The sequence below is a fragment of the Phyllostomus hastatus genome, unplaced genomic scaffold, assembly GCF_019186645.2.
Source record: "Phyllostomus hastatus isolate PE091 unplaced genomic scaffold, TTU_PhHast_1.1 phas_scaffold_317, whole genome shotgun sequence".
In the NCBI taxonomy this organism is placed as follows: domain Eukaryota; kingdom Metazoa; phylum Chordata; class Mammalia; order Chiroptera; family Phyllostomidae; genus Phyllostomus; species Phyllostomus hastatus.
In genome coordinates this window covers 11,220,555-11,235,817 of record NW_025334023.1, presented here as the reverse complement: position 1 = coordinate 11,235,817, position 15,263 = coordinate 11,220,555, and the positions used below count along the sequence as shown (strand labels likewise).

Genomic DNA, 15,263 nt, shown 5'->3' with positions numbered 1-15,263 from the left:
TGATAGTTTTTTAATTCCACTTTCATTGTGAGCACCTTTAAGTGTTTTTTTTCAAAGCTTTTTACATATGCTATTTCATTTGTCAAGTCAGAAACTTTTCTCAGGCTACTAATGGAATTCCCCTTCCATACGCTCAACACATTCCATTCTTTTTCTAAGCAAGACCATTCCCAAGTATAGTCTTTCCAAATTATATATTTAAAAACCACTTAAGTTGTTAGGAGTTCATTTCTTTAAAGGAGAGTTCCAAAAATTGAACTCACGCTGGCTTAAAGAACCAAGTGTATTCAATCAAATCCTAAAGTAAATTAGATACCATCTGCTTCCCAAGACTTGGGGAATGCAGATCTGCTACTTGGAAACCTTGTTTGAATTAATATCACAATAGGGTAGTGGCCTGTGGTTTGATTAATTACTAATGACTTCATACATAAAAGTAATTTTTCCTAAGTGAATTCTTTGGATAATTAAATGTCAAGTATGTGTTATTATTTTTGAGTCAACTTCATTTTCTTTCTTAAGTAACAAAGGTGAACATGTTTACTTTAGTTGAACATTTATTGAATACCTACTATGTATTAAGCATTGCTAAAGGCACTTTGGATTGCTTGATAGAAAAAATAGAACCCAGCCTTTTCTGCTGCCTCCTCCTATAATACAAAGTGTTCTGAACCAGTGATTTGAAGGCAAAGAGCATGTCTTGTTGCTCTTTATGGAACACCTAACATATGACTTTGTCTATGGGAAGGTCTTTTTTGTTTAAAGTGAGTGACTTTTTGCTTCCTTTGCTTTCATGAAGGGAACTATTGGCAGTCTTGAGTCACAGAAAAGGGCATTCATACCTCTGAGTGCTGTGTCAGAGAATAACTATGGACTTGATACAAATCTTCTTATCTCGGGGTTTCCAAGTTGCTTTGCAACTATAATAGTAATGATACTTCTTCCATCTGTGACTGTGAGCTCTTTCATATCAGGAACTGTGTCTTAGTCCTCTGTTTCCTTACTGTGGTATACATAATACTCTGCACATAAAGCATTCAGTCAGTATTTATTGAATTAACTAATCACAGGCTGTTTCATTTCCCTCCCAGAGAGCAGAGACCACACATTCATCTTTTCCATTCCCATCTTTCCTATAGTGCATTGTGATGCACTATTTTTCCTAATACATGACCAGCTAATGCATTTTTTTTTATAAATACATTGTCAGTAAATGAAGACTTATGGTCTCCAAGTCTCATCTCTCCCTTGGTTGAGTTCTTTGTACTACCATTTTGCTTTTTCAGGGCAAAACCCCAAAAAGTATGAATCAAGACACGAGTGCCTTTCCTGACTGGTTTGCCCATGAGTGAACAAGTCTTCTCATACTGTGGTACAATGTCGCGCTCTCACCTGACAAGTTGGGAAATGGGGAAGGACTCATCTAAAGTCACATAAAGAGACTTTACCAAAGCTGAAACCAGAACCAGGTTTTATGACCTCCAGGCCAGATTTCTACCTTCTTAATCCTTTCTGCCCTCTTTCCCTTTCTTTACATCCTGACTGAGGCCGCCTGAGATCAGGCCTATCCCTCCCTCCCTCCCTATTGCTCCTGACTGTTTTGCTTTGCTGCCAGCCTTAACACCTCCAACTCGGCCTCCACATGGTTGCCACAGTGATCTTCTAAAGTGCAAATCGGATCATGTTTTTTAAAGTCCTTTAGATGTTCCCACCACTTGAGGTATAGAGTCCACTCTCCTTCATGTGGCCCACAGGGCAGAGAAGGATTGGCCCCTGACCCCCAGGCCTACCTCTCATTTCTCTCCCTCAGAGAATGGGGGAGATCCAGCGGGATCCTAACCTTCACTTGTTCCATGCCAGTTAGCACAGCTACCCCCATTCTTCCTACTCTCTCTGCCCAGAACATCATCTTAACCTGTCTCCTTGGTAGACAGCAGCTTCTACAGTCTTCTAGGTAGACACACAGGGGTCTTTTTTACTAAACCTAAATTTCTGTCCTCTGCCCTCCCCACACATACTTCCTCCCTCAATAGAGCTGATCACTAAACACCTCATGCATCTTCTCCCTTAACACCTGTAATGCTTCTTTCACTTAGTATGTGAATTCATTTCTCTCCGAGGAGGCTGTGAACTCCTTAAGGACAGAGGCTGGGTCTTATTCATATTTGCATTCCCAGAACCTGGCAGTAGGTCAGGCATATAATAGACACACCATTACACAGCTGCTGACTTTCTGGAATAAATATAACTTCCATAACCCTTCGCAGTAAATGAACTCAACTTACAGTTTTCTTTCAATTAAGCCTCACATGGAATGAGTTATATTACGTAAGACTTAAAGGAAGGAGAATATATTTAAAGAAAAGTGGCACTTAAAAATGTCTTGCATTTATGAGTGGTAAACAAATATTTCACAGGCAACATGGAATAATGTATCAGTATATTGGTAATACAAAATGGCCAGAGGCCCACTGACCATTTCTTTGGAGCCCTTTGTAACAGTCCCCACACTGTCTCTCTTTCTAGCCCCTGATTTACTGTAAGGAGTCAGTGTAGTTACCTATTAAGTGAAGAGCACTTGGGTCATCTTCAGATCTTTCATCATGGAGTAGACTTTCAGCTATTTTTCCAGCTCAGTTGTTAAACTCATTCCTGCCTGATTTACCAATTACTGAATTGTTCATTTGTTTATTTATTTATGATGCGAGTCCCTGGGCTTTGACACGAGATGCACAATGCTACTCCTCCATCTGGTTTAAAATAGAGCATACTAAGGGAAATGAGAGAAACAGTAGGACCAAGGAAAGCAAAAAGAAATTCTGATTCTTGTTTCTTGCTTTATGAGTTTGTGCTGGGAGAGGGAAGTTATTTTCAGCAGGAAGACGTGCTTTCTATCTGTAAGTTCACATTTCTACCTGCAATGATCTGATATCAGAAATCTATGAGATCTGAGTCCATGAATGACTTTATGAATCATGCTTAGACAAGCTAGTCTCTGGGGCCCAGGACTATGGCCTGTGTTCTTCCCCTTTCCTGTCTGTTTTATTATCCTCTTGGGCATTTCATATGCCTGAATGCAGGCAGCCTTGGAGGACATTCTGCCTACGCAATGAGCAAGAATAGGCAGCTTGGCCTGTGTGTCCTGGATTCTCCAGTAACAGAGCCATTCACCTTGGTAATACATTTCATTCTTCAGAGTCAGGAAGAGTGTGGTGGTTAGAGATGTGGGCTTTTAGCATCTATCAGGGGCTGGTCAGAGTCCCAGCCCTGATGTTCTCCACCTGGTTGATGATGGGGATGCTGCTGTGTTTAACCTCTCTCAGGCTCACTTTCCTTATCTCATAAGTGGGGCTAATAATAATAATACTTATGTATTAAACTTGTTAAGCTTGTTGAGAAGATTAAACAAGCTATATAAAAGGACTTAACAGCAAACACTTGAAAATCATTAGCTATTTTGTATAAGATCTGAATGTACTTGAACTTTATTCAACCACTTGTCCTCACAGTGTCCCCTGTGAGTGGAGGCATCATTGGCCACCTCTGACAGAGGGAAGGGGATCACAGACCTGAGACCCCTGCCCCAGGGATTGTTCCCTCTCCACTCTACCATCTTTTGTTGTGATTGCGTATCCTCCGTTCACCTTTTCTAAAGCATGACTCAGAACTTTTATTTCTGACAGTGATTCTTCTGAATGAGAGACAAAAACAATCAAATATTTTGGCATTATTCACCAGGAGAGCTAATAGCTCTCTTTGCCTCCCACATTTAGAGAAGGATGGATTCTGCTTTAGAAAGCACTGAGTACGGATGCTACACAATCTGATTGTATTGTTTTCCCTTTTATCAAAGGAGAAGGCAACAGGGTATGTGTCTTCCAAGAAGGAGAGCAGGAGAGACGTGCAGGGCTGTGGGCGCAGAGCTGTGAGAGTTCTCTCCGCACCCTGCTGCTGCCCACGGCCTGATAGCATGTGGCCTGCTGTTCACTCGGCCCTTTCTGAAGGGACAGGAGGGCAGGTCAAGGATTCAGCTTCCCCAGGTTGGCAAAGCGGATTGGAAGCCATGTACCCTCTCCAGACTGTCTATGTGACAGTATTAGAAGTATAGCTGTATTTGCCAAACAACCTTTCCTCTATGCCCTCAGGATCCCAGGCCCCTCATCGTCAGCTAATCCCATCAGTTTCTTTCAGACAATTGGAAAGAGTTAAAACTATAACAATAATGTATTTGTTATGATAATACTAGCTCTTGTTATAATGAAATCTCAATATGAATGATGGTTTAAAAACAATAGGAGTTTATTTTCTTTCTCCTGATGTCCAATACTTACCTTTAACCCTCCTTTGGGCAGAGATTCTGGGACTCTCTTTATGCTCTGGTTCCTCCATCTTCAACTTATGGCTCCCAAGGTGAAAAGATTCATTGGCATCGAGCTGGAGGGAGAAAAGAACATGAGGCTTGCATGGGGAGTGTTTTTATGGGCCAAACCCATTCCATTTCATTGGCCAGAGCTCACATTCCATTGGCCAGAGCTCAGACATATGGCTGCACCTAACTTCTGGGGTGGAATCTAGATTTGTGCTCCAGATGAGGAAAGGGGTTTGGTGAATCAACCCATTTCTCTCTCAAAATGATCATGACAAAAGTAACATTTCTAAAGCATTTATTAGTCATTATACTAAGTACTTTATCTACTAAATTCATATACCATATTATTCATTCATTTAACATATACAATTCAATGGTTTTAGTATATTCACAGTTGTGTAACTATTACCATAAACTATGCTAGAGCATTTTTATCATCCCAAAAAGAAAATGCACACCCATGAGCAGTCACTCCCAATTCCTCTCTACAACCTTAGGAAACCTCGAATCTACTCTCTCCTGTATAGATTTGCCTATTCTAAACATTTCATATAAATGGAATGCTTACATTCTTTTACCTACAATCCTAAAAGGTAGACAAGTGGTCCCCATTTTACAGATTTGCAGAGGGATCAGGTTGCTGAAATGATTTCTTAAAAAATTTAAACCCTGCCCATCATTCAACTCCAGAATGTTGGGTAGTATCCCAATTATAAAGAATAATGATGCCGTAATTTGGAGGGAGAGAATGGAAGCGGTGATTGTTTGCTTGCTTTTTAATGAATGTTATAGCAAAAAAAAAAAAAAAAGCCTTGACTTCTTCATGGAGGGCTTCTTTATTGAAATAACAGATACTTACCTATTTAGTCAGAGAGCTCTAGGTTTAAAGCCAAGACCTACCACTCACCAGGTGCACACAAAGTATGTGCTGCTTAATTCCCCTTGAGTCTTAGTATCTTTATCTATAATATGGGAATAATTAATCATCATGTGCTGGGAGGATTTAATCAAATTAACTTATATGAAAGCTGTTCTTATAACTTCACATAGTTGATGCCTTGCCACTGTTATTCTTGCTCACAAGTAAAATTCTGGCTCTAATGGGGCAGCCACAGAAATTATAGTAATGTATCTGGGCCTCCAGGGTACTGTCCAAAAAGAAGTAATTGTGACCCACATGGTATAGCATCCAGATTACAACCCAGGAGGGGCTGAGACCCCAGGAGGATCATGTGCACTGAGGACTGGAAAAAAAAGGAACATATTCTCCAGGATAGAAAAGCATATGCAGAGTCTGGCCTATCAACTTCTGATCTCAGCCGGGCGGAGCAGTTTGTTATAGGCACCTGCAAAGAACCAGCTGAGCCAGTGTGAGTTTGAAGTTCCTTGGGAAAGAAGATAAGCTGGCTGAGTTTCTGTAGGCAAAGAGCCAGTAATGAGGTTTCCAGAGTTCCGTCCTTTTCATCACTTTCAGCTCAGCCAGAGACGGCAAAGCCTCACTCCAAGGGGCCAAGTGTGTATGAGAGAGACTCAAGGAGGTAGTTATGAAGGAGTGAATTGTGCTTCTGTTCCACTGACCCCTTCTCCATTCTGCCCTGTCCTTAGCCATAATAGAATTAAAATCTGGAGAACACAGTGGAGGCAGTGGGAAGTTGTATTGGCAGTGGCTGCCTAAGTCATGTAACCAGACGAGGTCATCAGAGAAAAAGGGCCTGAACTTACTTACACAGGAGCAAGGGCATATTCCAGCCTTAAAATGTTGTCCTAAAAGTCTCTGGTTCTGCCACTTCCCATTACATGACTAGTGACTTAGCTTCTTTGAGCCTCCACTTCCATATAGGATTGTTATCTGGACATGATTTACAATCATGCAAGCTGTAACCCGAGTAATTCCAATGGGCTCCATTCACATATATGGGGGTCAGTATATTGTAAACATGTAAAAGGCCAGATAATAAATATTGTAGGTTTTACGTGCCATATGCTCTCTATTGTAACTAATCAGCTCTATGGTTGTCATGTTAAAGCAACCACAGATAATACATAAATGAATGAGTATCGCTGAGTTCCAATAAAACTTTATTTATGGGCACTGAAATTTGAATATTATATGATTGTCTCATGCCATAAAGCACTATTCTTCCTTAGATTTTTTTCAACCAACTAAAAAGAAAATCATTCTTGGCTTATGGAGTATAAGAACACAGAGTGGGTTAGGTTTGGTCTGCATGCCATGGTTTATGTACCCCCAAAATATGCCAAAATATGTTTGATACCTTCTAGAAAGATGCAGTGGCACCTGGAATATTCTAAGAACCAAATAAAGTACATGTAAAGTGATAAGCATAGTGTCTGCCCTTTATAAGTGCTTAGCAAATTGTTATTACTATTAGCCTTTCCATCTACATATTAAAAGTATATATAAAAATAAAAATTATACACACACACACTACCTGCTATGTATATTTGGAGGAGAGGCAGTTACATTTTGGTTGCTTAACATTTCTACTATATTAAACTGTTGTTATTATTATTAAAATGTATATTAAAATTAAAAATATAAAAACTAACTTGAATAGGTAGTGACATTAGTAGACCACCCAGTTTTTTTTATTTTTATTTTCTTTCTAACATCTCAGCATTGCCTCTTTAATTCCTAGACATGTCTTCAGCACTTGGTCTATGCTGCAAGGTGCTCCATGAATAAATCATACCAGATCTTTTCTCTCCAGGAGCTTTGAGTATTCTCCAAAGTGGGTATATGTATCCCAACAGTATTTAAGGTGAAGCCCTTCTCCTTATATTAATTTTTCATCTCAGCCTTTAAATTTGTTTTGGTATAGGTTTTAAAATGTATATGTTGTGCCATAATACCATGGTTGTACATCCTATAATTTATAAATATGTATGTAAATATTTAGATAATGGGGGGTTGTGCTTCAAAATTTTTTAAAGTGATGAAGTTAGCAGTCAAAGTTTTGAAACAAGTGGTCTGGCAGGAAAACAAGTGAAAGTAGCCTAATGAGAAACAAAAATTGATATGAGTGACATAGGTTCTCATTCACAATGACTCAAGTTTTAGGACATGAATTAACATGTACTCCAGTATCTATTTTGTGGCAGGCGAGAAGCAAGATATTTTACGCTTTTAATTTCATGGTAACACAACAACTGTATGAAATAGTGTGATTATCCCTATTTTACAGATGAGGAATCAAGGTTCAATTCAGAGAAGTTACAAAGCTTGCAAAGGTCAGCTTGAATGAATCAGGACTGTCTAACTAGAAAGCATGACATTATGTACTTCAGCCTCTATGTTTTGAAGAAGTTCGTGAAAAAAGACTAATTATTTTCTTGTATTCCCAATAACTCTGATTAGTCTTTTTCTATCATAATAACTTAGGTTATTACTTGCTAGATAAAATTCCATTCCCCCAGAGATTCATGATCAACTCCTTGCCTCCCAAACCTTTTCACATCACATACTTCTTACCCTGATTGGATATCTCCTAATCATCCATCAAGGCTTAGCTTAGATATCACCTCTTCCAGGAAGTCTTCTTGACCTCACTTCCTCAGGACTAGGTTGGATGCTCTTCCCCTGGGCATCAATAGCACCTTAATGAAAGTTCTTATAAAATATTCCATATAGCTGTATATCTAGCTATTCTCTGCTTCTTTCTCCCTGGACTGATCACCCCTTAGGGGACAGAAAATCTACCTTTGATTGCATTGTTCTTCTGGCATCCAACAAAATAATGCAGAGCCTGGGATATAAGAGGACCTCCAGTAATACTCATGGAAGAAAGAAATTTCTCTTCCATTGATTTGGAGATTGGGATAACTTTTGCAAATAGATGGGTTGAGATTTGCTTTTACTAAGTTTTCCCAGAATAGGACAAATTGGTGGATATACATTAGATTATAGGGGACCTGATAATAGTAAAGCAAAGAAAGAAAACTCATAAATGAAGGCTTTTTCCTTCTGGGTTTCTCAGAAACTGAAGAGGGTACACATACTCTCACTAAAAAAAAATAATATTAATGATACATACAATTTATCAATATCTACCTATATGTTTATATGTATATACATATATAAACCCATACATATTCATGAACATGAATTCATAAAAAATAGACTACCACAATTTCCATAAGCTGTCTTGTGGATCACTGAATGCTCAGCAAAAGGAAAAAGTTCACAAACACTCCCCAGTCAGGCTCATCTTGCCAGTCATCCAGTTGCCCTAAATCTCCTTTAGTCCTAAAGCTGTTTCCCTCCTGCATGCATAAAGCTTTATCCTTTTCTTTGAAGAGAACTAGCATTTACTGAGGACTTCTGCAATGCTCTAGGTACATCACAGAGGTGATTGCATTTAATGCTCAGACATTTGCACAAACCCACAGGCCCTGAGCCTGCAAGGAAATGGATCAGGTCAAAAGAAAGCCAAGGATGTTACTGAAACAGAAAATTTTCATTAACAAAGAGGGAAGAAGGAGCAGGACAGGACTGAATTTTGAAAAGAAAAAGTCCAAATTTTTGTTCAATTCGGTTATGAATGAATACTGTTAAATTGATTTATACAAATATGTGGAATGAGAGATTGCAGCCATTAGCAAGGACATTTTATATATGAGCAGGGAGGAGCCTTGCAGCTAATTGAGAGAAAAACATTCTTTTCCCCACCATCAAATGTGGCTCCATGTTAAAACCTTTTTTTAAAGACAGCATTTATACAGCATTAGAACAAACTTTTACATTTCATAGACCAGAAATATTTCAAAATAAATGTTATAGGTCAATAGAACAGCCAACTGTTTATCTTGCCAAAAAAATAAAGGTTATTAAAAAACAAGACAAAATCTGTCTATTCCCATCATCATTTCAGAAATAAAAAGACAATCTAATAGCAAAAACAATAGGGAGAAAAAAAGAGTAGAAAACACATAATCTTATTTTAAAAAGAAGGTCATTTTAACTTGATGAAAAATCGCTGCCTCCTGCGTTTCTGATCCTGCCCTGAACCGACCAGGTCAGGGACCAGCCTCTAGGAACAGGGCTGCTGCTGTGGGCAGGCCTTCAAGTCTCACAGATCTGGGCCCTACTAATTCCTAGCCAGGAAACCTGGAGCGAGTTACTCAACTTTTCTTGGCTGCAATTTCCTCATGTGTCAGACGAGGATAATATCTGACTGTATTAATATCCCAGGTTGCTGTTACAAAGGATCACAAACTAGGTGGCTTAGAACATCAGAAAGTACTGTCTCCTAGTCCTGGAGCCCAGAAGTCTGAAACCAAAGTGTGGGTGGGACCACAGTTCCTCTGAAGGTAGGGACTCGTCCATTCCTGGCCTGGCTCCTGGCTTCTGGAAGGTCCTTGACTGTGTCAGCATCACTCCAGTGCTCTCATGGCCTTCTTCCTCTGTGCATGTCTGTGTTCCAATTTCCGCCTTTTATAAGGACACCAGTCATATTGGATTAGGGACTCACTCTATTTCAGAATGACCTCTTCTTAACTTGATAATGCATCTGCCACAATTCTGTTTCCAAATAAGGTCACATTCTGAGGTAATGGGGGTTTGGGACTTCAACATAGGAGTTTTGGGAGGGAGACAAGGTAACCCACACCACTGGCCACTCTCATGGAATTGTTGGAATTGCTGTAGCAAAGTCATTCAAAGGAGAAGCTGAATGCATTTCGAAGTACCAGAGTGTAATGTAAGGGTTGTTTTATTTGGACTTTTTTTTTTGTATCCAAAATGTGATTATTAGGATGGTTCCCCACTCATCTTGATTCAGGGTACGTTTAGTGCTGCTTCCTTCTGAAGGAACACCCTCTGGGAGCCTTGCTTCTCCTCCTGTGGGCTGGCAGGGCAGTGGAGCTGCCAGCACCCAAAGCTACCACCTGTGCACAGCTAACCGCCGTGATGACTTTACAGTATCCTGGGCGTTTCACATGTGTGAAGCAGGAACTGGGGCTCTGCGCCAGGTGCTTCTTCTTGTGCTTCCTCTTCTCTTCTGGGGAGGCATGAAGGAGATCCTCAGTGAGAGGCATGTTGTCATGGGGAGGCCATCACTGCTGGACTACAGGTTGCTAGTAAAGAAAACTTATAATTGTGGAATTTATGATTTAACAACATTAAACAATTTATCCTAAGACATATAATTAGCCCTGGCCAGGTAACTCAGTTGATTAGAGTGTCATCCCAATAGGCCAATGTTGTGGGTTTGATCCCCAGTCAGGGCACATACAAGAACCAACAAATGAATGCATAAATAAGTGGAACAACAAATCAATCTCTCTCTCTTTCTCTCTCTCTCCCCCTCCCCCAACCTTTTCTCTACCTGAAATTAATAAATAAAAAAAAACAAGAAAGATATATAATGAAGAAGTAGTCGAGATGGGCCTTTGACCACGTTCACTGAATAAATGTTCAAGTAGCCACTACGTGGCAGACCCTGTTCTAGTGCCGTGGCCAGAACAGACAAGACCCCGGGCCTCATGGTGCTTACATTCTCGTGGGGGGAAGCAAAAGTTATTGACATAAACAAATACATTTAATATAAATTTAAGGAGAGACAAGTACTATAATGAAAACAAAGTCCAGTTAGAGAGTAAAGTGCAGTGGAGGAAGGGAGATGCTGTTCTTTGCATGACGTCAGGGAGCCGTCCTGTGAGGGCGGGAGCAGAACCCTGATTAGTGAGGAGCAAATGCTAAGTGAAAGCAGAGTGCATGCAGTGGGGCTGAGTGGGGAGCCACGAAACCAGGGCTTACCCACAAGTCGGGGGCGGGGTTCAAAATCTGTGATCTTTTTACTCTTCCTACTAAAGGCCGTAGTAAATCAATCTGCTTGTCGCTTTGTTCACCCGCCTCTGAGTTGATGTAAAACATAGCTTGGGACAGGATGACGTGTCTGAGTGTGGGCTGTGACACCAGGTTGTCTGGACTCCATTCCAGCCCTGCCACTTAGCAGCTGTGATCCTGCTTGGATTTTTTTAACCCCTGAATCTCAGTTTCCATCTGCTTCTTGCCTTAATACTATCTACCTCATAGGGATGTTTTGAAGGTTAAATGAGTCTAGGCATCTAGCATACTCCCAGGCACGTAAGAAGTGCCTGATAGTAGCTCTTATTACTGAAAACAGGTTTTCTAATGTTGATATCCAATGACACTAAAGAGGTGATTCTGACCTTGACCGAGGAAACAGAAAGCTCTGGCACTGCCCTTCCTCCCTGCAGCCTGCCTGTTAATGATTTTTTTGTCGATCAATGATACCATTTCTGATTCTTACATGCCCCCCGTTTTCAGGGCTTCTGTGCTCTCGAGGTGGCATGGTAGGATAGAAGGACACTGTTCCTGACATGAGAAGACCACATTTGGAAACGAGGTGACCTGAGCAAGTTACTTTATGTCTCTTGCTACAGGTTCCTCATCTGCACAGTGAGCAGACTGAACAACCCAATCCCTAAGGCTCCTTGCATCCCTCAATTTCTGCAAACACTGGACAAAGTCACTTACCTTGTCTGAGCTCTGGAGGCTCATAAATACTGTAGCAGTGCTACTGATACCTCTTCTGGTTGCCAAGAGGCTCAGGAAGAAAGCATTTGGTACATTGTGACATTGTATGTAAATATGAGGGCTGATCTTCACAGAACTATTATGAGAATTAACCCTGAGTATTACATGTCCCTGTGTGTATGTTTGAGATGCAGGGGCTTTCCTTCACATTTTGCCAAATTTGCCTGCCCCCCTCCCCAACCACTGGGTTGGGTGGATCCACCTTAACAAGGTGTGGGGGAACTCCAGAAGGGGGTGGAGGCACGGTACTGTGGTGGGAAAGCATCTGATTGGTTAATGCTGGTACATCCCAAACACCAATTATTGTATCTGCTTCTAAGGCTGATATATTTATCAGGTTGAGTTACAAGGAAATATATGCACCCAGGGAGTGAGGATGCTACATGGTCACCCCCTGTGATGTAAAATATGAGAGTCTAGGAGGGGCTGTTTTATAATTCATCAGGTTTCGCTAGTTGAGTTCTGTTGGAGTCTTAGTTATAAAGGCAAGTGTGAACTGGACGGCAGACAGGAGAACCTGGCACCAAGGAGACGGAGAAGCTGCCTTTAGTGCCTCCTGCCTCCTCCCTGCTTTGTTCCAATTATTTTGCGCCTGGTAAGTTCCCTGGCTTTGCAGCTAATCGCTGTTGTTGAATAAGCTTGGCGAATGAATCTGTAGTTCTGAATATGCACTTGCTGTCAGAAGTGTGTGTTAGTGTTTGGGCTGCTGACAAATTCCACAATTCCCTTTAATGAGCAAAATAGCTTAAAAGATGAAACAAAACCTAACGAATCAATTATTCACTCTGATCCTTGGAAGGCTGCTTTCTTTGGTTGCTAAAGTTTCTCAGGTTTCATTCTGTCGGTTTCATGCGTTCGGTGAGCTTTGTCACGAAATTGTTTTTCTTAGCTGCCAAAAGGAGGTATGTACAAGGTGGTTTGTCCATCCCCACCCCGTACGGTCCCCTCCCCAGCGTTCGGTAAATCTTAAAACAGACAGTTTGCCTGGTAACCAGCTCCAACAGAGCTGAACCTGTAGAAGGCAAGATTCAAATTGCAATCTTTTGTGTGAACAGAACTGAGGGACTGTGAATAATTGGCATTGTGAGATTTTATTGTGAAACTCAGTATGGTGGTAGTCCTTGCCTTTCGCTGGGGTGGGATCAGAATCCGAGAAGATTTGCATGCCTGTTGATGGTGTGGAGGAGAGAGTGAAAGAAAAGACCGGATCGTTAGAGAAAGCTATACGAAGCACCCACAGGACAGACAAATGCAGGGGGCATGATCGTTGCATTTGTGTAACTTGTGACTGTTTGTTCTAGTTTCCCGTTCCCATTAATAATTACCGGAGGCTGCATGTTGGACTCCATCTGGGTGTGCTCCAGGTCTCTGCTCCGGGCAGGGTGAGCGCTAACTCCCGGTCAGCTAGCCAGCCCTAGGGAGTCATTTCCTCCTCAGAAGGAAAAGTAAAAGCTGTGCCTTTCCCTGTTCCTTTCTGCTGCGTTGTTTCTCCTCTGTCCAAATCTCATGGAAACCAACAGCTTGGTGTACTTTTTTTTGCAGTAGCAGATTTAACTGTGGTGTCATATGGCATATTAAATATAGAGAGGAATAGCAAGACATTTTTCTGAATGTTTCAAGTGTGTCTGGCTTGTTGACATTTGCTTTATTTCACTGGCAAGGAGCTCCTGTCTTCCGAACCCACTAACTGTCTGCCCAAAACGTTTACCTTATACATAACTGCACTTTCTCTGTAGCTGTAGGAGCTGTAGACCTGACAAGAACATTCTCTTTATCTGCAGGAAAAGCCACTCATTTTAGCATCTCTTTGAAAAAAATGCATGATTTTTTTTCACCAGGGACTTAGCTTGCTCTTTGCTTTCTCCAGATAAATATTTTGGCCACTACACTTCCAATAAAGTTATTTCTCCTTTCCTGGTGTATTTTCTGATTGCTCCAAAACTTGGCAAATTAGGAATATGGTATACATCTTTTTCCAGGAACACATTTTTCAGTCATACTTCTTTTGTCCATAAATAGCTTTTCCATATTTTTCCATTTCCCTAAGTTAAGTTCCGCTTCAAGAGCAGAGGAATAATATATTGTGGTTGGCATTAGGGGTGTGTAACCGGAGACTTGGCTTCTATTCTACAGCCATTGCCCTACCAGGGGTCTATAAAATGTCTTTTTGTGTTATGTTCAGCTCAGAGCCTCTGGGTTGTAGCAATGATGATTGAGGTAGGAAATCAGCACAACATTGCAAGTATAAACATCTGCATTTGATGCTCCTGCTAGCCCACGGGGCTTTGTAAAGCTCATGACACACAGCTGAAGGTTCCTAAAAGTGTTAATGTATCTTAATGCCAAGAACAATAGAGTTGTAAAATAGCTTTGCGAAGTATTATACACTGCATTTTATTGTATCACATTTTTTAAAAAGATGCCAGAGCCTGTGGTTTATTTCACAGCAGTATCTGGTTTTTGAGCCAGAGTGGTTTTATGGAGAAATAAATCAATGTACCAATTCCAATAAACTGAGTTTCTTCTCATTTGGTGGTGGTTTTCCCATCTTCTCCACCCTCCAAAAATAATGCTATAGCAACAAAAGAAAATTTAGCATGAGTTATTCTCAATTAAATTTACAGCAAGACAAATAGGAACGGTGACAAGCGCCTTCACAGACAGCACATACACGCAGAAAAACATGCCTCTCAAAAAAGGACTAAAAGCCAAAGAAGCATGAACACGTGGCCTCCTTGACACCTGTGATTTTCTTTGGCAGAGGTTGGGAGGTGGTCGGAGCCAGCACTGGGGCGGAGTGGGGAGGGCGTTGTTCAGAGACCTGGCTCAGTGGTGTTCAGTGGCAAGGGCAGGGGTTTCGTGTGCCCTGTGGTCTTATCTGTAAAACTGGGAGGGGGAAGGTAGGAAGCTTACACCAGATGCACGCCGTAGGTGTAGCAAATACTGCACTGTTTGGCACAAAGGAGAGCCAAGAAAAGGTAGTTATTATTGTTCTCAGCTGAATTTTGTAAAATGTATTAACTCATTCTGATGTTAGTTTTGGAAGAAATATGCACAGTACATGAATAGGAAGATTATACAAATTTTCCTCGTTAGCATGATATGCTTCCTACAGCTAGTTTTGTGTTTTATTTTGGAGACCTAGTAAATACATAATTATTACCTTTCAGTTCACTTCCAACTAATTCTTAGAATGGCATCCAGAGTCTTTACATAATTTTTCAAAGAATAAACTGGATTTTGAATGGAGATCATGAAAATAAACTGATGCCAAATAATATATCATTGCCTTCTAAGTTGCTTGCTAAACAA

The 15,263-nt window shown here is 40.8% G+C and overlaps 1 protein-coding gene across 17 annotated transcripts in view; it reads left to right on the top strand.

The window, feature by feature from the left end:
* DLG2 (discs large MAGUK scaffold protein 2) overlaps positions 1 to 15,263 on the top strand; it is a 1,902,487-nt gene that overhangs the window by 1,684,363 nt on the left and 202,861 nt on the right. The window contains exon 1 of one of the 17 annotated variants that reach the window (XM_045817848.1): positions 12,332 to 12,546. The exons of the other annotated variants lie outside the window; for them this stretch is intronic. The gene's annotated coding sequence lies outside the window, so the exon portion shown is untranslated. Of the gene's footprint in view, positions 1 to 12,331; positions 12,547 to 15,263 lie in introns of those variants that run through there. 17 annotated transcript variants of the gene reach the window in all.